Genomic DNA, 21,384 nt, shown 5'->3' with positions numbered 1-21,384 from the left:
GCTGATAAATGCAAGGTTCTCCACCTTGGGAAGAAAAACCCTCAGCATCCTTATAGGCTCAGCAGTGCTATGTTGGCTAGCACTATGGAAGAAAGAGACTTGGGGGTCATCATTGACCACGAGATGAACATGAGCCTGCAATGCGATGCGGCGGCTAGTAAAGCGACCAAAACGCTGGCTTGTATCCATAGATGCTTCTCAAGCAAATCCCGGGACGTCATTCTCCCCCTGTACTCGGCCTTAGTGAGGCCGCAGCTGGAGTACTGTGTCCAGTTTTGGGCTCCACAATTCAAAAAGGATGTGGAGAAGCTTGAGAGAGTCCAGAGAAGAGCCACATGCATGATCAGAGGTCAGGGAAGCAGACCCTACGATGACAGGCTGAGAGCCCTGGGGCTCTTTAGCCTGAAAAAGCGCAGGCTCAGGGGTGATCTGATGGCCACCTACAAGTTTATCAGGGGTGACCACCAGTATCTGGGGGAACGTTTGTTCACCAGAGCGCCCCAAGGGATGACGAGGTCGAATGGTCACAAACTACTTCAAGACCATTTCAGGCTGGACATAAGGAAGAACTTCTTTACTGTCCGAGCCCCCAAGGTCTGGAACAGCCTGCCACCGGAGGTGGTTCAAGCGCCTTCATTGAACACCTTCAAGATGAAACTGGATGCTTATCTTGCTGGGATCCTATGACCCCAACTGACTTCCTGCCCTTTGGGCGGGGGGCTGGACTCGATCTTCCGAGGTCCCTTCCAGCCCTGATGTCTATGAAATTAGTAGAAAGTTGTCTTGAATTCAGCCTCCTTCCTGCTGCTACTGTGGTGGGGAAAGTAGCAGAGAGGGTGAGAAACAGACCATTGCCCCTGGTTCCTCTGCCGTGTGTCCCACGACCCTTCACCTGTCTGCTCTCCTGCAGCCTGCCTCCCCCACACCTTGCTGCCATCTACAGCCTGTCGTTCCACCCCCTTGCACCGCTTGTGCCCATGCCCACCCCAGCTTTCCCTTCTGCTGCAGCTTTGTTCTGGTTCAGGAAAGTAAAAAGCATGGACCCAGCCCAGCCTGCCTAAGGAGAAGCAGTGGCAGCTCCTGGCAAGGGGTGGAGGGACAGGCTGCAGGTTCCCCTCTTCCCCTGTGGTCTCCCTGCTGTCTCTCCAGCCATGTGCCCCTTCCTTCTCAGGGTAAGTCCCCAGTCCAGGGCTGGTGGTTTGTGTTCCAGTTTCAGCCCTGAGGCTCAGGGCTGATACTAGAATCCATAATGAGACTCATTTTTCCCCATGCTGATTGGGGGTAGGGGAGAGTGGGAGAGTACCTCATCTTGGATTCGAGTAAATCCCTAATGTTACTTCCAACTTCCTGTTTTTTAGTATTTGCTTCCTTTGTGGATTTGTGCTATTCCAATATACGAAGCGCAGCACATATTGCGTATATGAGCAGCTAGAGATCTTTTCTTTTTTTTGTTTTTTTGTCCAGTGATGATAGCACTATGAAAGCACAATGCCACTTCAATTTGAATTAAAATGGAGTTACATAAATGGAATAAAGTACACAGATTGTTGACCTGTCTCTTCAGTGAGTATGTTTGGCTTCCAGTATGTGTGTGTGGGGGTTTGAGTGATACAGGTAAAAAAACAAAAGCAAAGATTTTTTCTTAAAATCATTATAAACTCATTGTTCAATAGATTTGTCTTTAGTCAGCAGTAAAAGATCTTGAATTTGCTTTATATAAACTGGAGAGTGCATGCATATTCTGCATCAGTCTGACAGGTTTCTGACCAGTCGACAAAACCTACATTAGACAACTTGAATAAAAGTTGTTGTTTCTAGGGATGGTTTTCCACAGCAGCAGTTAAAGATCAAAACAGAAACTATACATGCTATAAACAGAACATGCTATAGAACAGAACATGTAGCAAAACAGAAGAATTTTTCAAATTTGAGAACTCACTGCTGAATCAGGCTATGCTAAGTAATAGCACTAGTAAAAGTGAACAGTACTTAAGCATTTGTTTTTCTTGTTTTTGTGTTAATTTTTAACAAAAGTTAATCTGCAATAAAGGTGTGTATTTCTAACATTTTAAACATGGCATAAAGTAAAAATCTATAGTTCTAACTAAATCTACATCTCAAACTAAAGTAGTGATGCAGTAAGGCATCAACATTATTCTCAGTAATAGCTGTGTGAACTTTCAGTGCTTTCAATAGAATTACTCTAGATTTTACATTTGTGCAAGTGGGAGCAGAAGTTATCCTAAAATATATAGCTTTGTGTAGATTAAATAAAAAAAGATTCTCATAGAATACTTAATGTTGTGGTTATGTAGTGATCTGGGCTTAAAATACCCACTCTAATGTTGCGAAAACATATTCCATGTTGTTCTATAGAACTGTCAAAAGACACATGGCAAGAAGAAAACCTCTCTCAGCCCCTTAAAGTAGTAATTAGGATTTTAGCAGCAAGAATCCTTCTTGACATTAAGTCACATGGCTTAAATGCTGCAGGTCTTTGGCAATATGTTCATTAATTGACTAGAGAATTGACTCTGTTTGCTCAAGTAGAGCACGTTTTTTATGGGGTTTTTTGTTTTTTTGTTTTGTTTTTGTTTTTTGGAGCTTATGAAAATTTACTTCTTTTGACCAGTTATTATGTATCTCTGTGTTTATCTCAAGTTATCCAATATGAAAAGTAGCTGCCTTTACAATAATGGAAATTTAAATAAAAAATACATTAATACAAAATAATGGAAATTAAATAGAAAACATACCAGAGAGGTCCAACACTGTTAGTAGCAGTTAGGGTGGCCACCTTTTCAAAATGGAAAGGTGGGGCAGAGAGCTGAGTGGGTTAAGGTAGGGCGGGAGCAGATGCAGGCTGCCCACTGTGGGCTCAGGGATCCCTGCCCTGCTGTCTTTCCCCTGGAAGCCCCACACTGGCCATGCACCTTCTCATGGCAGTAGCAGGGGGCACAATTTATACTCATCTCAGACCACAGTTGTATCACGATTCCAGTTAGGAGTGGGTGATCATCTGGTAGCTATTCTTCATAAGAGTTTCAAATAAAACAGTGGTGCTCAAGCTTTGTGCTCCCATTGGTCAGATCTGTGGCATGGGTCTAATCTGTAGACTGGATCAAGCCATGTGGGGCCTTGCCTGGTCTCTGTATGCCAGAATCAGGCCCTGGAATCAGGCCCCACTTGGTGGGTTTGGGCCCTCATGCTACTCCCTCCTGGCCGTGTGCACCAGGATTGGACCCCATGCCCTAGCACCACCCCCTGTGCTGGGAAGGGGACCCTGGGGCCTGGTACTACCCTTCACCTGGCCCTACACATTGGGATCTGGTGTCTGATCCAGCACATAGGACTTGGATCGCCCCACTGGCCTGGAAATGTGGTAGCAGAGGAAGGGTGGCATCTGTGGACCAAGTGACATGGCACTGAGGGCCAGATCTGGCCCACAGACTGGGGCTGGAGCCCCCCTGAGCTAAAACACTTGCAGTTATCCCTTTACTATGACCCTTAAAGTGGTGTTTAAATTCAGATGCTGTATCCCTCTCTCATATGTACCTTATTTTCTTGGATACATCATGTACCTTTTCTCCAAAAATCAGCCACCCAAAATTGGGTTACATGTATTAAGCAGGAGAATCTGATTTTTTTTTTTTTTTCTTTTTTTCCCCCAAAGAAGGACCTTGCTTTGCTTCCTGCTCCACAGTGCAGCATCTCTGGTATTACTATTCAGGGAGCTGAGGGAGTTAATGGCCCATTGTTCTTGTCTTCACAGGTGTTAGCAATCATCTCTCCTTTTTAATGGTCATTCCACTAATCAAGCTAACATTTCTTAGGGCAATTTTGTTGTCTTCGAGGGCTCCTCTCTTCTCTTCTTCCACAGTTTTTTGGCTCTGTTCCAGATCATAAGTCTACCTATGGAGACCAGTCTTCAGCAGCAGCTAGGGTTTTAGTTAAGCAAGAAAGGGAAGGTGAGCCAGCTGTAAATTAGGCTCTATCCCTGCTTTCAGCAGCCATTATTCTGGGGGGGGGGAATATTCATAACAGCTTTCAAAAATAAGGTGTGTATCCTATTTGGGGGTGTATTATATTCAAGAAAACACTTGAAGCATTTAATCTTAAGCACGACACTGTTAAATGGCACCCAGAATGATACTGTTATTTACTATTTCTCGTTTGCTTAATTTTGGTAAAAAGAAATGTAGGATAAAAATACTAAGATGCCTTTTGAAGTTTGAAATGGAGATAAAGTAATACGTTTACACCCAAGGATAATATTCTAATGTGATTTTACTCTTTTATAATACTGCAGTGCTACTGATGCATACAAGGGCTGTGCGAAGCTGGGGGTGCTGTTTTGATTTGGAGGAGATTCGGCTCAGTTCGGCAGCCAAATCTCTGAACTGAATTGGGAGACCAATAAAAAGGTCCAAATCGATTCAAAGCTCTCTGAACTGATTTGAAGCTCTCTGAATCTATTCGGAGAGCTTCAGAGATTTGGGCAAGTCTCTGCTCGCCACCGCAGAGAGCTGGACCTGGACTCCATGCTGGTAAGTAGGGGGCGGGAGAGGGTTGGAGGATGGGGAAGGGGACCATGGGGGGACCCCTGCCAGGCCCCATCACCTGCCTGCTCCTGCAGCCCCCTGGAGCACTTCCCCAACCCCCACCTGCTCTCCTAGCCCGTCAATGGATGTCCTGCCCAGCGCCAGTGTCCCGGCGCTTTTAAAAAAAAAAAAAAGCCCTTCACTCACTGGCTCCTGTCAGGCCGGAGGGTGGGGAGGGTAGATCCATGCTGCACCCCACTGCCATGCTCTGTGTGGGGGGCCATGCCACGAGCCACCATTCCGTGCCTGCTCTCCCAGCCCTGTCAATAGCTGCCCTGTCTGGCCGCAGCTCCCAGTTCTTAAAAAAATAAAATAAAAAAAATGCTCAGCACTTATTGGCCTCTGCAACGGCTGTTGGGGCTTGTGAGGGGCAGCAGGGATCACCCTCCCCCCCTGGTAGGAGCTCATGAGTGCAGGACTTTTTTTTTGCTTTTTTTAATGAGCCGGGATGCTGGGGCTAGGTGGGGCAGCCATTGACAGGGCTGGGAGAACGGGCAGGGGATGGGGCCCATTTGATTCGGAGATTCACCCAATTTGATGGCAGGCAAATATCCAAATCAGATTCGGCTGAAACCATTCGGGACAGTGATTTGAATCATTGAATTGAATCACTGTCCCCCGAATCAGACGAATTTGAATCCGAAACAAATACTAGCAGCTTCACACAGGCCTAATGTATACTGTCAGTCAGTGTAAGATCTTTGCCCAGAGCTGCCAATGTACATTGTAGATGTTAATAAGATTTCAGTGTTAAGATATTTCATATTAGGCTTTGAAGAAGATTTGAAATCAAATGTTGTAGTAAAAGATGCCCTTTTAGAGGCCCAGTTGCTAAACGATGTTGAAGATGTCAAACTAAAAAGTCAAAGCACTGTTCTTCACAATAAAGCAATATAACATGACAATAACCTGTCATGATTTACTGCTTTTAATTAGTATGAATGCTAAACTGTGCTAGGCCAATATTTATTGTGATGTGCCCTTATGTAATTACATGAAAGGGGGCTGCTAACCTTGTTCTTTGTCCCATCCAGGTCTCATTTTCATGCCATGTGGTCTATGAATCTCCAAGTAATTTACAGTATATGAGTGGCAGAAGATGGTTGTATTATTACATTCAGAATTTTGTTACAGCTTCGTAGATGTGATGGGGGTGTTTTTAGAAGGTCAAGAATGTCGTGTTTATTCAACAGCAGGTTCTAAAAGCAGTGGTCTCAATCACTGCTCATATAACTAATCCTCTAGCAGAAATAGGAAGTGTATGAGTGTGAAGCAGTGGAGGTGTAACTATATTCTTTTATTCTCATTTGGCAGAAACACGGACACAAAACTGCGCTGATGTCAATAATTCCATGTATTTAGGTAGCCACAAGATAAGACACTGACAAAACTAAATACTATATCTTAAAAACAAACAAACAAACAAGCAAAACAACAACAATAAAAACCTGTTCATACTTCAGTCAATCTTGTTCTAGAGTCACTCCTATAAAGCAGTCTATTATTACTAAATTCACCCTACAGTCAGGAATATCCTTTGTAGCTTAGGTAGAAGTGTGAGGCTGTAGGCATATGCTGTTCTAGTCGGTATATTTTCAGTTTCATCAAACTGTACTCACCACTGTATCATCTAAGAAACTTCCAGCAGTACATTAAACATGACTAACACATGCGCATAAGTCTATGTGTATTTACTGTGAAGCTAAAATTTAAAATACTTCTGCATGTTTGCTGCTGAGAAGAAATATTACATAGAGGAGCTTCTTGGACCATTTGTCCATTCTGGAATCTAGTGCATTAGATATCTCTTACTGTAAATATTGACATCGCATAAGCCTAGATTTCTGTTTGGCTTTGGCTAGGTGGTATTGTTCGTAACTTTTCAAAATATGCATTTAACATTGATAGACTATGGTATTAGGCATTGTAAGTTAAAAATAGTGAATAATATCACCAGAGGTCAAAATAAGTTTCTGGACTACTGCATTGGAATGGATGAAAGTCTTGTAATGAATTGATTAAATACTAGTGTTTTCTTTTTGATGCTGATTTAAGCATGAAAGGACAAAAAGGCAAAGTTCAGGAGACAGCACAGAACCAATATTTAGTTCACTTGTAGATCAGTCTTCATGATTTCTTGGGTTTCTCAGTATTTCCAACTTCAGTAAGAAGCAGGCTAATAGACAGTCAATAAAACATCTCATTCCCTTCTTGATGGAAAGTTTGGTCTGGGAAGAATTAAACCAAATCCGCTCATAGTTGAGCAAAGAATATGACACTTCATTATCATGCTGCATAATTTTTAACAACTCCATTAAATTTGCTGTTATGCCTACTTTCTGCTTTGTGTTTGAATGTTGGAGGCAATCTGAGGAAATACTAGTGAATAGAGGGAACGAGGCAGATTGTAAAAAATAAAACTCCTACTTCATGTCCTTTTTCTGTGATCCCCCAGAGCTGCTAAACAAGAGTGTCAAAGTAAAATTCTCCCAGTAATCCTGAGTGTTGGATTGTGGGTATTCTTAAAAATATGCAACATGGAAATGTCTATTTCATTATACTAAAGTTGTAACGTTACCTGTGTAGTGTTCGAGAACCTTTCTGACTTACAGTGCAGCAAATAAAACATAAAAGAAACTATATAATTTCATTTTGCAGACTAAAATTAATATATTTACTTAAATTAGGAAAGATCTGACATTAATCTGATGAATTGCTTAGCTAAGGGGAAATGAGGAATGATGATGATGTTGTTCTGATAGAAATTTCCTGACGTGTCTTTTTAACTTTATTTTTGTTGCTTAAATTTTGAATTTGAAGTAAATTAAACCTTGATTTTTATCTGAAACCATTTCACTGAAACTATGTAGATCTCTCTCTTCGTTTTGAGGTGTGACAATATTTTGACATGTTGACAATTCAGAAAAAACAGTAATTTTTTTGTGCACATATATACGCGCGTGTGTGTGTGTGTGTGTATATATCTATATATATATCTATATCTATATCTATATATATATCTATATCTATATCTAGATAGATATTTATATAGATATAGAAATATAAAGATATATATCGAGATCTCTTGAGATCAAGATCTATCGAGATCTCTTGAGATTGAGATAGAGAGGTATAGATATCTATATAGATAAATTCCAGTGTTTTTTGTTTTGGCTATTTAGTAAATAGTATTTGTATTTGATTGGAAATTATCCAGCCCATTAGGATATCTCCTTCAATTGAAATAAATAGTAGTAATAATCTACAAAAATAATTCTTTAGCAGCTGCATTTCTCAACTAAGCCTGGTGAAAATATTCACGTCTGGCATTTATTTTAAAAAAACTTCCAAGGTTTCTTTTCTATATATTCCTTCTACTAGATGCTACTTATAAATCAGCATTAATGCCTTAAGTGAAGTTCCTAAATAAAATAAGTAGATTTTTATGGATTTCTGGGTAACTATGGCTCCACTCAATTTTTTTTGGAACTTACTTTCTATTGGTACCTTTGAAAATTGGCCAGGTCTATAAGGTTGCATAAATATAGTATTTTGGAATTTATATTTAGATATTCAAGCTTGGATGTATTGCCTGAAAACTTTAACAAATGATTCTCTTGAGATTTGTTTTTGAGATCTGTGAATGAATTGCAGTTTGTGAATGATCTCCGTTAAATGTGTGGGTAGAGATGATGGTCATTTCTGAGTAGATATCTATGACTCCTTTAACTGTGGTATTGGTAAGGAAGAAAACCAGGTGTAGGGACAGACATGCAAAAAGCCAGAGGCAGGATCAGTCTAAGTTGCATGGTTTTCTGTAAGTGGCATAATTTAGATTGGTAGTGAACAGAACACACATTCACCCTTTGGTGGAAGGGGCAAATCTTAGACTGGGCTCTGCCATTTTTAAACAAGTCTGCATGTGCTGGACTTCTTTTCTGTTATGTGTATAGACTAGTTTTGTGTGCCAAACTTCTGTTACAGGTATAGATGAGTTTCCTATCACTTACACCAGTAAAAGTGTAATGTATGTATCTGGCAAGTAGAAATCCATCTTTACTCATGGCTCAGATTGTCTGTACCTGCAAATTTAAAAGATTTCCAGATATACCTGGTTCATTGGGGGTTTTAGCAACAAAGGAAAGAAATTCAGTCAACATTTCTTATTCAACCTAAACTTTTTATTGTTATTTGTGCAAAAAGATGTTTGGTTTGAGATGGTTTTTTCAGTTACGCAAAATAAGAAATAACAGGAGACTTCCCTTCATTGCTTTTTAATACTGCTTAGAAAATAGAATTCTAAAAAAAAAAAAATCTAAAGGACAACTTACTGCTTGTTCCTTTTATCTTTGAATTATTCATTTTTATTTCATCTGCATTTTCAATATGCTCTCTTAGACTTCATATTTCTATGCAGGGGTTGTCTTTCATAGAAAACCAAGCTATATAATAAGCTAATGTGATTCTCTCACTAAAGCAGAAGATTAATATAGTATTTAGAAATACAGTGAAATGTGCATTTCCCAGTCGATTAAATACAGACAACTTTGAATTCTTAAGTTGGTATAATTAATCTGTTAGACATATTGCCTCTATATCACTCAGGATATATAATTTCTCAGTAGGATTTTTATGTAAAAATATTGCTTTGTAATGTTATGCTAAGTGCTCCCTGCAGAAAAATTAAAAGACAATAATGCCATGTACACAATATAAAACACTGTTATATATTTTGTTGGGTATTCTTTATATTTGTAATTCTGATTGGAAGGCATCTGACACTGATTTATCATCCTGAAGTTTGGGCAATGGGCAAGATTTTTCAATAGTTACAGATTTCATCTCAGTGTGCTCTCTTCCTGTGCCCTTACTAGAAAACTATCCACCTGGGCAGGATTTGAGTAATTTACTTTTCTATTCATTTTGCTAATGAACAGTTTTCCCTTGACCTCTGTGGAAAATGGAGCTGTATTATGCTTTAAGACTAGGAGATGTATATTGCATAAATCATAGTGACAGTTGAATATGAGAAATTATTTTAGGTTCAGTCCATGAGATAGCTAAGGATGTTTAGAAGAAGCAAGAAGATGCAAGTCTTTTAGCAGCCTACTTGTACTATTTTGTACTCATTACAGGAGTAAAAAACTTCTGTAGCCCTGAAACTGATGACATGGCCCACATGTGGCTTGTTCAAGGCTTTTGCACTCTCCTGTTGAATTCCTAGTAAGCCTTCATATGGACAGTTTTGTGAATAATCGACATAGATAACACCTGTGCAAAACTGAAGCAGATAAATAGACTTTTTAGTCTTCATTATAATGTAATTCATTTTATTTGAGAGAGTTTTTTGGTCCTCATACTAATACATATGTCAACCTCCTACGCTTTGGACATGTGTGTTCTTCAACATCAAAGAAAAAAAAAACCTGTCTACTCTTGAACCATCAGAACAGTGAAAAAGGATGTTCCTAGAAATTAAACACTAATTAGAATTCTTTGGAGGAAAGTATTCTTCTTAAGTTAAGGCCACAAGAGAATGACTTCAAAGGATTTTGCTTCTTCCAGTTGATAGCAGAGTAACTCCCTAAGGCCATCTCCCATAGACAACTGAGGGATGGTCATTTAGTAGTAGATAAGGAAGTCTGTGAAGTTAATGAGTAATTCTGCCTGTTTAAAAGCAACAAAAAGTAAAAACGCTTCCAATTTTATTGTTCAATGAAAACTGCAGCTTTGACATTTTAGTTACTTAAGCAGTGGGAGGGTGATGACACCAACACTGACATTACAAGAATTAGAAAATAAAAGGTGACAATGTCATTTTATTAGCAATAACGTATTTTAAAATTAAATGTAATTCTTAGGAAACAGTCACAGGAGAGATGTGTTAGCACCTTCCTGTCCCACTGGCAACACAGAATTACTCCCAAGAGTGTAGAATTTAGGCCAGTTTTTTAAACAATGCAATTTCTTCCACTTCACGTGGAAGAGTATTCCACAATCCAGTTGGATATCTTGGATATTTCCCCTCAAATTCTAACTCAATTTTCTGAAGTTAACTTAATCTCATCAGTAATAGGCTCTGTTTTCACTACAGTGTTAACTTATTTACACTCAAGCTAGTGAAACTCAAGTGAGAAGAGCCCCCATCACAAAATAACACTGCACAGAACTATACAGAATGATTGTATTAACAGCATAGTGTGATTACGCTAACAGCCGATGAGTGCAGCTCACTCTATAATTTAGCCTATACCCCTTGGACAGGCCACTCGACATGAGTTAAAAGCACTGCTACGCTTGCATTAAGGAGTTTATGTTTGAATAAGACTTGATTTAGGGGCAGCACTCAAATTATAGCACTGTTTAATTCAAGCTCTTAGTTATAATCCAGCGCAACCTAAGTAACCCCGTGGTCTTTTCTGTACCTAACACAGGATACCCATAGCAAGTTAGCATATCATGCTTTTGTCATAAATTGTTGAAGGGAAAGGTTAGTATGGCTAAATATTTCTGCATAAAGTACTTAGTATTTTTTATTGCTGATCATTGAATTCTCATCAGTTTGCTGACATGTTTCTTGGAAATGATGTGCAGTATTCTCTATGTCATCCCCCATGCAGAGAGGTTTCTAGTCTATGACACAGTAACTTTGGTTAGTCTGCTTTGCATCCATATAGTAAAATTTCAATTTCATGCTATTTAAAAGTTAATAGAAAAATGCAAACTCAGCTGATAGGTGTTTGGTGTAGAAAGACATTACGTATTACAAATTGCAGTATTGTATTTATTTAAACTGTGCTGCATAGCTGAAGAAAATGTAAGTTGAGATGGTGTCTGAATGATAAAGACTAATAAGTTAAATTAATACCAGGGTCTAGAACCCCAACCTGGGTCCATGGCAGTGGCAGCTGCATGCACACCTCAGGGCATACGGTGGGCAAGGGGCCTAGAGTAGTGCAACCCCTAACCCGTTCCCTGCCAGGCACACCAAGGTGTGTGTGCAGCTGCCATTGCCTAGGAGCTGGGCCAGGGCTCTGGACAACGGTGTAGCTGTTTGCAGCCTGCTCACCTGCTGCAAGCAGCCCTGGCTCCATGGCCAATGGCAGCTGCATGCGTGCCTCTGGGTGCACAGCAGGGAAGGGGCCAGGGTTGTGCTACCCCAGACTCCTTCCCTTCCATGTGCTCCAAGGTACGCATGCACCTGCTGCTGCCACAGAGCACTGGTTGCTCACAGCAGGTGGCAGGGAGATTGCAAGTCCTGTTGTGAGCAGCCCAGGCTCTGTAGCAGGTGGTAGGAGCCTGTCTTGAGCCCAGGCAGCCTGCAGAAGGCAACCACAAGCAGCTACACCAGGGTCTGAAGCCGGGGCCCCACTTATTGCTGGCAGAGGCTGCATGCAGACCTCAGGGAGCACGGAGAGTGAGCCTGCACTGCCACAATGAGGATCAGGCTCCTTGTAATTCACCCACCATCAGCCCCTGGCACGCCAATGTCTTCTAAGTCTAAGTTGTAGGGGGTTTTGGCATCTGGCCCAAAACCGTTGCCAACCCCTGTTCTAGAATGTAGATATTTTCAATTAAATTTAGTACAGTCATACCATACAGAAGGAAGTAAGTAAATTAGCCTTTTCTATCTAGGAGGAAGAAAATACATTCTCTGTACATTCCCTTCCTCTCTCTGACCCCAAGACTTCAGAATTGTCCAATGCAAATTATGTGCTACTTTTTTTGCTTTTACCACTCTAAAATAAACATAGATTTTAAGGCCAGAAAGGACCTTTGTAATTATCTAGTTGGACTTCATGCATAACACTGGCCATAGGATTTCGCCCAGTAATTCCTGCATCAAGGCCATTATTTGTGGTTGAGCTAGAGTACATCTGCTAGAAAGATAACTAGTCTCTTAATTACAAGATGTCAAGCGATTGAGAATCCTCCATATCCATTGACCATTAAAATTGCTTGCTCATTTTCCAGTCTGAATTTGTCTAATTACAACTTCTAGCAATTGTAACTTTATGTGGGGGGTTTTCCTTGCTAGATTAAAGAACCCTTTTTCAATCAGCGATCGCCTTCTCATTTAAGTGCTTTAGACTTGATATACTCTAGTTATGGTAGGTCAGTGTGAAAAATAACTACTAATAAGCACACTACTTAACTATACTTTTCTCTGTTTCAGTTTTATGTGCTGCAGAATCGGTCTTCCTTGTATTTTTTAGGCCTGTGTGAAGCAGCAAGTAGTCGCTTCAGATTCAGATTCGTCTGATTTGGAGGGATAGTGATTCGATTTCAGGATTCAAATCACTGTCCCGATTCAATTTGGTCGAATTGAATCCAAAGATTTGGTGCCATTTTGGAGTTTGGCCCATAGACTAAACAGGCAGCAGTCCTCACCATACTGGACACAGCTGCCTCCAGCTGGTAAGTCTGTTGTGGTGGGCAGAGGGGGAAGGGATTGGGGCTGGGGCTGGGACAAGCTGCCCAGCTGGGGCAGAGGGTGCAGGATTCGGGGTGGGGGCAGTGTGATGCAGGTGCAGCTCGCAATCTGTGCCCCCCTACCCCGGCTGGGCAGGCAGTGAGCTATGCCCTGCTGCCACTTGTCCAGTCAGGGTGAGGTTGGGGCATGGGATGAAGGCACAGCAGTGCTGGGAGTGGGGGCTATGCCCTGCTGCCACTTGCCCAGCCAGGGTGGGAGGGTGCAATGCTGATGCAGCTTGCTCTGGGCGGAAGAGGGCAAGTGGCAGCGGGGGCAAGGCCCCGCGTACACCCAGCGCACTCCAGCAGGAGCCCCGCTCCCTGAGTCTAGTGCCTGCCCCCCCACCCTGGCTGGGCAGCTTGTCCCAGCCCCAACCCCAATCCCTCACTCCCTGCTCTGCCCACCACAACAGACTTACCAGCTGGAGGCAGCTGTGTCCAGCATGGTGAGGACTGCTGCCTGTTTAGTCTATGGCTGAATCTCTGAAGTGGTGCTGAATCCTTTTCAGAATTGATTTGGAGGCTTCAGACTCAATTTGGATGTCTTAATTGGTCTCCTGATTTGGATTTGAATTTGGAGATTTGGCCCGAATCGGGCCGAATCTCCTCCAAATCAAATCAGCTACCAAAGCTTTGCACACCCCTACTATTTTTATATGTTATAACGTGATAACATGACACTCATAAAGGCAGTGTTACTACCAGTGCTTCTATACACTGCTCTAGTCTTCCCTCCCTCAGAATAAGTCATCCAAGGTGATGATGAAGATTAGGATGGCAACAGAGCCAACAACGAATGAAATTACAAGGGAATGGACTGGGCTAACAGGAAGGGGAGTTGGGATGGTGGGACTGAGGGGGAGGGTACTGAGGTAGTCCTTTGTGTAACTGTGATGGTTAAAGGTGATGGTGATGTTTTTTGTAGTGGGAATACAAATGATGTAATTGTAAAAGTGTGTTTTGTAAAAACACCAAGTGCCAGCTTGGTATTACAATACCACCAGGCCTGGTGTCAGTTCCCTGTGGAGGGAACCCCCCCCTCCTTTTTTTAAGGGGCCCCAAAATACATATATAAAGTTCCCATGAGCATGTTTGCCCAATATGGGCCATGTTTTTTTAGTCATGCTCAATGCTCTACATTTAACCAACTTCATAGTTGGCTTCCATTGCTGAGCATAGTTGGCTTCCATTCCTTTGGCAGAAGTCTAATGACAGAGAATATGTTTAGTGGGATTTCCTGGTATGAGATTGAGATGAGGGGCTTTTTCCCCCTTGCCAGTTGTGGGGGGGAAACCTCATCTTATATTTGAATAAATATGGTAACCTTCTCTAAGAAAATGAAAATAACTCAATATCTACATTTTAAACCATAAGAACCGTCACCTTGACATAAGCAAACTTCTTTTTATTTTAAATTTTTATTGCTGTTTCTATTTATCTGCTGGTCTGAAGTCTGGCAGAAGTCAGAATGCAGTGGCACCTTAGAGACAACTCATTCAGAAATGCACAATGCTTTTCCAGGCAATAGCTTGCTTCATTGGATGTTGACAGAGCATTGCATCTAATCAAGTAATCTGGTGCCTAGGAAAGGTTGTGCCTCTCTGAATTAGGTAGTCTGTAAGGTGCCACTTTGCTGTGTCTTCTGCCTAACTTTTCTCTGGTTTTCTGTCTCTCTCCAAGGGTATTATCATAAGTTATGATTTATTTAAGATGGGCTTTGGCCCATGTAAGCTTGTGGGGGGGTGCATATGGAAGTGTGCATGTGTGTGTGTGTTTGTGTGTGTGTGTGTGTGTGTGTGCAAGTCTACCCTGTTTACCTTAACTTCAAGGTTGACAGAAAAGAAAACTCAGCTGGGTGTATTAAATGCAATTATAGCTTAGATTTAACATAAACAACATGAGGGCCAACTTAAAAATTACAGTACCCATGAAACATTCATAATTCGTTGACTTTCTCATCTAAATGTTGGTTATTGGGTGTTATGTTTCCTTCGCAGATTTTAGGAATGTGGGTTATGCTTTTCAGAATTAATTCAGTTTGCCTTTCAGTCCAAAATTTACTCTTTTATATGATGCTGTCATTACTACGTCTGTAATCAATTCCTGAATAGATTGACTACTACCATTTTTTTCAGCGCCTGAAATTAAACCCTTTTTGACAGCAACATGTCTGGAGAAATGGATTGGTGAACTTTATTCAACACTTTGTAAAACAGTTTAAGCAGAAGCAAGCTGATTTTTTTATTTTATTTCATTTTATTGTTGTGGCTTCGAGTCTTTCCAATACACTGGTAATACTGTTCTTGCTTGTTTCTCTCTGAGTAAGCTTGGATTTTGGGGGCTAAATTGTACTCAGCTCATCACTGTAAATCCAGAGTGAATCAATTGGAATTTTAAAATAGAGGAGGAGAGGGCAGATTTTGGGGGCAGCTTTGCAGTAGTTTTTTGCAAGGGTTCTAATGGCTGTAGTAGTTAACACAGGAATGAGCAAAATGAACTCTGCACAGGAAGAACTTTATGACATTGGGTGGGCAGAGGCTTCCAGCAGTTAAGGGACCTACAAATAGAAATATGTTCTGTCAAAGCAAATCTAGTGCAGTATTTTTTAACTTCTTTAAAGGAAGACCCCTGTGTTTAGTACTGTTTTAGAAGGCCCATGGAAGAAGCAACTTAGTCAAAATATATAAATTAAACAAGGAAATTACAAAGCAGTGTTAAAAAAAGAGCAGAAGAAAGGGAAATCCTGCCAGGAAAATTTCAAAGTCCCCATTGTTCCCATCTTGTCTGTAATATGATCTCTCAGGGGTGCCGTTTTAATGATAATTCCAAAAGCAAATGGAACCTGCTGTCATATACAGTATCAGTACAAGAAGGTCCTCTTGCTGCATAGCAGCAAGGGATTCAGGAAACATGAAATTGAGGTATTAGCTATGAAATGTATTACAGGAGATCCTAGAGATCCCTGCTATGGTTGGGACAGCATTATGCAAGATGGTATAAACAGCAAGAAACAGTCCATGCCCTGAAGAGTAATCTAAACAGAAGGTAAGTATAGGATAGAAAGCGGCAACCCTTTAACCAAGTGTACCTAGCTAATACAATGCTAGGTACAGATTGCTTTGCATTTTATTTTTCTTGCTTGATGTATACAAACTAAAACAGAATACAATCACAGGAAGAAGGGGTGAAACCTTCAGAAAAATACTGATATGTTTTTCCTCCAGCAAAAGGCAAAGTGCTCAGATCTTGTGACTGTGTTAATTTCATTTGACTAAGCATAGCTCTCCTAAGATTATAACATCATGTCTGTTTGTCTGTCTGTCTTCCCACACTTGTTTCCCCCCCATATACACATGCACACATGTGTGCATGCACAATATAGGGGAACATAAGCATTAATTATCCTTCACACTGGGTTAATTGAGTAGATACATTTTCATATTCCGTCACAGCTTTTCCTCTAAAGTTGTCATCGTCCGTGATTGTAATCCTCACCTGGACATTCATTTTAGCTCCAGTTGGTCTGCATCTGTACCACAGGTCTGATTTTCATAGTTCAATAATATTTAGGGCCAGAAGGGAGCAATAAATTTCTGTTCTGACCTTCAGTGTATCACAGGCCATTAAATTCCATCCGGATATTCGTATATTGAGCCTGGTGGATTTAGTTAGACTAAACAATTGTGTGCCACAGGCACAGAGCAGGAGAGTTCAAGATACTTACCAGTGCCTGCAGTGACTGCACTGGAAGAAAAATGAGTAAGTGAGATAGATGTGCCTAGATGATTCAAGCAGGCAAACCACACAGCATGCTACATAGGACAGAGATCTGACTATCAATATGACTCTGATCATGTGAACAAGACATACCAGTTGTGCTTATAAGAATAAATATTTCTCCAGGCATTATTTCATTTCATTTAATTTTCTGGTGCTAGCTGTGGTGAATCTGTTGTGCTTCAGAGGAAGGCAAAAAAAAAAATTAAGCCCTGAATACATCTCACTAGTCGTACGCTGGAGGAAAAAAATAATCCCTGCAAGAAATCAACTGAAACATGAGACTTGCTTACAGTCATTGTCCTGATGCAAAGTGAAGTCTTATGACCAGGTCTGTCCAGACCATCCTCCAACATTTACAGATCATAGAATTTCTCCTGGAAGAATTGCAGTAGGTCTTTTTTTTTTTTTTAAAGTAGATGCCCAATCCTGTCATTATAAACTTCAAAAATGATGTCTACCTTCCCTTGTTAAACTTCCAATGTTTTATTATCAGCACTGCCAAGAAATTAGATCTTCTTATAAGGTTGCATTTGTCTAACTTCAACTACCATCTGTTGGATTTTGTTATGCCCCAGTTAGCAAAGTTGGAAAGCTTGCCACAAAGATTGGTGGTAAATAAAGACACGGTCAAATATTTGTTACAGAATTATATGTATTTCCTGGTGAAATGATCTCATACCAATATTGTTAATTTTAATACTGCCAAATAAAAGGTAATAATATTATCTCTATGTTGTCAGCAAAGCTTTTACAGTAATTTTTAGACTGTTACTTAAAAAAATGTTAAATATCCTTTGACCAATAATTATGGGCTCCTATTAGAAACAGTTCAGACATATTTCAACTTTATCTGTCAGTGTGTCCCTTTGAAATCCATTTAATGTGCATCATGTTAATTCCATATAACATATGCTTTTTAAATCAAAATGTGATATTACCAGTAACTCAAATGTGCCACTGAAATCCAAGTATACTATAACAGCATCATTACCTCTGTAACACAGACCAGTAATCCTGTCAAAGAAGGAAAGAAAATAGGTGTATTTGACAATACTTTCCATCATGGTGACTGGCATTAATTATTTTCTTTGTGGATTAAAAAACTAAATGAACTGTTCTTTAATGTTTTCCTCTTTTTGTTTAGAATTTGTTCCAACTCTTCTAACTAGTTTTGCTGATATTTCAAAAAATGTATTCTGAATATTTGTCAGGTATAAGGAATTGCAAATGAGAAAATTGAAATACCACTCCATTGTCTAAAGCTTGTAAAAGTTATCCAGCATTGTATTCCTTGAGCCTAATTCTGATGGAGCCTTGGAGCCTCCTTTATATTGTGATAACACTTTTTTTTTTTTTTTTGGTTCCACAAAACCTGTTCAGTTTCTTTCCCCCTCCAAATAGCATGACATATTATAATTGTTAAATATAGCAGTTGTAAATCTGGGGCAATTTTTAAAATGCACTTTATTCTTCTGGTTCCATAAATGACAACTAAAAGTTTACTAGTACCTATCTCTTATTATAGATGATCATCTTAAATTAACTATATTTTTATGTTACTAAAGAATGTAGACCTGATTTTGAGATATGGAGAGTTATATAGTTGAAGTTTTTTTCACATATAGTGCTGGATGTTAACTTATCAAAATGTAAGTTAGGCTCTTCAAACATTTTTCTAATGCCAGGTGCTGCAGTTGCTAGTAAATTTAATTTGGCTCAAGCAAATTCCTTAATATATTGCAGCTGACTTAAGACTTTATCAGTGTAAATAAAAAATACATTGAAGTTTTGTCTGCTTCCTGTAAATAATCTTATTGGCTCAAAGCTAAAGCAAAGAATTTGTAGTAATCTATTTGACATGCATTAATTTTTATAGAAAGCTCTGAGTTTCTTGTTATCAGAACCATGAATGAAAGGAAAAAAAAGAGTGGGGGGAGGGGAAAGGCTGTTGGTTGATAGTTACAACCCAAATAAAAGTAAAAAGAAGAGGCAGTTTGTATAGATGAAGTATAGTAGTCTTTCTTTTTATGTCAGCAAACAATATATTTAATAAAGTAGTGTTTGTGAATGGAATGCTCAGTTCATCTAGCAAATCTCATGAGATGTGGAAAAGCAGACTGAAAGAAAGGATTGTCCAGTGGTTGAGAAACTAGCCAGGTAGACCTGGTTTCAATTGCTGTAGACTTCTTGTGTGACCTTGAGGAAGTCGGTCTTTCCATGCTTCAACTTCTCCTCTGTAAAATACAGATAATAGTAACTCCCTGCCTCAGAGTGGTATTATGGATGAGCCTGACAGATTGGATAAAGAGTTTGGTCTACAAATTCAAGCTTCTCTCCTTTAGTAAGTTGCAGGGGTAAATATTCTTTTGTTGAGCAGTCAGTGCCCATGCTGGACAAGGGTGACTTGCCTCCTGAATCGGGGCGGGGGAGGGGGCACTGTCAGAAGCTGCTGACAGCATCAGCGGTGGGGCTGTTGAGCACCTGCAGAAGGTGCTGGTGGCAGCAGTCCTGGTGGGGGCATTGGCCCTGCCGACAGCGTCTGTGTCAGCTGTTGCGGAGGGGGGAGGGCATGTGCTCCCCCGTGCACTCCCTACCTGTCGCCTATGATGCTGGTGGTTGTTTTTGCATCCAGTTCATCATCCATGTGAATCCAGCTTGGTAACTTCAGTTAGCACACCTTTACTTGAATCTTGGGATCTTTAATTTTTACTGAGGAATTGGAAGCAAAATAATGTCAATATATACATTCCATTTAAAGGACCTTAAACATCTAACCATCTAACTTCTATCATTAGGGAAAGGAAAAATTAAGAGTCAAAAGCAGTATGGAAAAAAATCAGAAGCTTCTAGGAAAGAGAGTTTTGTTATCCTGGCCTTTTTATGAATATTCTCTCCAAAAAATATTATTTTACATATTTATATATGGATATGCATTTGCTTGTTTGTGAGAGAATATGGTTATATAATGTGTTTCAGAAGGTAACAGAAATTTTGAAATAAAAACCATTTTGTGTGTGTTTGGGGGGGTAAATGATTGTATACAAAATGTTTTTATTTTGAAATTGCCATTACTTTTTCAAGCACCCCCATATAAAACCACCTAACTCTAGGATCATCTAAGTCATCCATAGGTGTCAGCAATCATAGATCCATTCTGAAAGCAGACCACTGTCTGAGAGATCAAAGCCTGTATATACCATTCAGAGTCCCCTGAACCTCCCAGTTTCCCCTGCGGACTGGTCTTGCCATGTGTGCTACTTCTGCTTGGCTTCTGCTTTGAGACCGTAAAAGTTCAGACCTTTATTTTTATTTTATGTATAGCTACCCATTTTATTAAAGTATAGGTTGATTTGGAGTAGGATTTTAAGTGCAACTGTAGCTTGAGGAATTTGAAGGCATTACACAGTCTGAGCTCTTTGAGGAATGACCTCTGTTTTCCTTGGTTGCTGCATCTTCCAATGTGAAGCACTCCATTCAGAGGGCTACCTTGTCATTATTCCATGGTATTCCCTATCCATAGCTCTCAAGTCTCTCTCAGATATTAATCCTAAAATTCTAAAGAAAAAACAGTAATGTAACACTATGTGAACTTAAATGCCTGGCCTTTAAGAACGTAATTATGTTTTTGGAACACTAAAGCTATCTCCAGGGGTAGGGACAGTGATTGGAAACTGCTGTAAACCTGTAACAAAACAGAAGTTCAGTCCACATAAATTGACTTCAAGATGGCCAAAACCAATTTAAGGATAGACCTGGGTGAATCTAGTATCAAACTTAAAAGTAGTCTGTTACACTTCTGTACCAGATCCCCTCCTGACTTGACTTAACTCACAGTCCCCCTCCCCTTCTTAAAATGCTTTGACCTCCCTTGCAAGTTCCCTCACAGGGTTGCCAGGCTACTCTTGGCCCATGCTGTCTGCAGCTGAGCAGGGCTGGCCTCACCATAGGCTGTTACAGAGCTGAGGCAGCAAAGCCGCTGTTCTGTAGTTTTGGTCTTGTCTGCATCTGGCAGCCTGGTGAGACACAGAGGGGAGGTGGGGGAACAAAGCACCCCTTCCCTAGCCCTGGCACCAATCCCTGGTGTGTGAGGGTTTCCCCTGGGCCTGTGCCAGTCACTGATATGGGAATCAGTTGTTCCAGCCCAGGGCTGGCCTGGATCCCTGTGCCTCAGAAGAGGTTCCCCTGCCCTAGCAAGGTTCCTTAAAACCTGTCCCCAGGGTGAAGGGGAAATTCTTCCCTCCCACACCTCCACATGGTCCAGTGCTTAGCCCTGCTCCCACAGGTGCAGAGGGAACAGTCTCTCCAGCCTGGGTTCAAGATGCTGCTGGGCATCCCCCTACATGGTGGGGATCCCCACACCTCAGGTGGGGTGTTCCCCTCCCCAAGCAGGGTCTCTGGAGCACTGCTAGAGGGAATTCCTCCCTCCTACCACTCTGGTGATGGCTTCACCTTGCGCCCCCACAGGTACAGTGGGAACAATTCATTCAGTTTGGGGCTGAGCTGATGCCAGACCGTGCAGAGGCATAAGGGG

At 40.7% G+C, this 21,384-nt stretch overlaps 1 protein-coding gene across 5 annotated transcripts in view; it reads left to right on the top strand.

Moving 5' to 3' along the window:
* The window catches only part of ROBO1 (roundabout guidance receptor 1), a 461,057-nt gene that overhangs the window by 202,045 nt on the left and 237,628 nt on the right, over positions 1-21,384 (top strand). Inside the window, exon 2 of one of the 5 annotated variants that reach the window (XM_025214560.1) lies at positions 4,310-4,547. The exons of the other annotated variants lie outside the window; for them this stretch is intronic. The gene's annotated coding sequence lies outside the window, so the exon portion shown is untranslated. The remainder of the gene's footprint in view (positions 1-4,309; positions 4,548-21,384) is intronic. 5 annotated transcript variants of the gene reach the window in all.

Source organism: Alligator sinensis, unplaced genomic scaffold (genome assembly GCF_000455745.1).
Source record: "Alligator sinensis unplaced genomic scaffold, ASM45574v1 scaffold923_2, whole genome shotgun sequence".
NCBI lineage: Eukaryota > Metazoa > Chordata > Crocodylia > Alligatoridae > Alligator > Alligator sinensis.
This window is presented reverse-complemented; position numbering and strand designations above follow the sequence as displayed.